The following is a 1,226-nucleotide window of genomic DNA, read 5'->3' as shown; positions in this document are numbered from 1 at the left end:
GGACACAATTCAGATGGTGCAAAATATGTTCAGTTTGATGGTTTGCAAGATGAAGATTCGAATACTCATTTGGCTAACTTTATAGAAATTTATGATACTTTTAATATCAACTGCATTACTGATGATGTCATACACTTATGGTTGTTCTCATTCTCATTGAGGAGCAAGGCAAAACAGTGGTTAAATTCATTACAATGTGGTTCTATCACTACTCGGGCTCAAATAGCTGGGAAATGTTTGTTAAAATAATTTCCACCAGCTAAAATAGCTAAGTTGAGGAATGACATCTCTTCTTTTGTTCAGTTCGATGTTGAGACACTTTATAAAACACGGGAAGGATTTAAAGATTTGTTGAGAAGGTGTCTTCATCATGCATTACCTTTGTGGCTCCAAGTTTAAACTTTTTATAATGGTTTGAACCCTTCAACTAGATAGATGATTGATGCAGCAGCTGATGAAACATTGAATAACAAAACACCTGAAATAGCCTAAGAGTTTATTGAGGAGATGGCACTGAATAATTATCAGTGGCAAGTTATAAGAGTAAAACCTGTCAAAGCAACCGAAGTTTTTTACATTTATGTAGTTTCTATGTTGGCAAATTAGGTTGAAGCTCTTGGTAAGAAAATTGATGGTTTGAATTTTTCTAAATAGGTGAATCTGGTGATACAATGTGTTGCGAATGCAGTGGGGATGATTAATTCAGAATGTTTACCCTTCAGTTCTAGCATGGAGCATGAGCAAGTCAACTTTATGGGTAACACTTCTAAACCTCAAAATAACCCTTATAGCAATAATTGTAATGCAAGTTGGAGGAACCATACAAATGTCTCTTGGGGTGGTCAAGGAAATCAAATGTCACAACCCCCTTTGGTTTTTCAGCAACCTTATCAGCAAGAGAAGAAATCGAACCTTGAAAAGATGTTGGCTAAATTTATTTCGGTGTCAGAAACTCAATTTCAAAACACTAAAATAGCATTGAGAAATCAGCAAGCTTCAATTTATGGGCTTGAAAATAAAATTTGATAGCTCACCAAACTTGTTTCGAAAAGACCACAAGGTAGCTTACCTAGCAACACTAAAATTAACCTAAAGGAGCAAGTCCACGAAATCACTGTTCAAAGCGTGGAAAGGTTAGTTGAGCCTGAACAGAAGTCGAAGATAGAAGTTGTTGTAAAAATTGATGAGGTTAAAGAAAGTAAGAAAGAGCATAAGCTGGTAATCAA

General features: G+C 35.5%; 1 non-coding gene across 1 annotated transcript; it reads right to left on the bottom strand.

Moving 5' to 3' along the window:
• Positions 1–270: 270 nt before the first annotated feature.
• LOC121217544 (small nucleolar RNA R71) lies at positions 271–377 on the bottom strand. Its single transcript, XR_005913653.1, has one exon. It is a non-coding gene; the product is annotated as a small nucleolar RNA R71 (small nucleolar RNA).
• Between the last annotated feature and the right edge of the window lie 849 nt (positions 378–1,226).

This window comes from Gossypium hirsutum, chromosome A02, assembly GCF_007990345.1.
Source record: "Gossypium hirsutum isolate 1008001.06 chromosome A02, Gossypium_hirsutum_v2.1, whole genome shotgun sequence".
Lineage (NCBI taxonomy): Eukaryota > Viridiplantae > Streptophyta > Magnoliopsida > Malvales > Malvaceae > Gossypium > Gossypium hirsutum.
The sequence above is the reverse complement of the archived record's forward strand: the minus strand, read 5'-3'. Positions and strand labels throughout refer to the sequence as shown.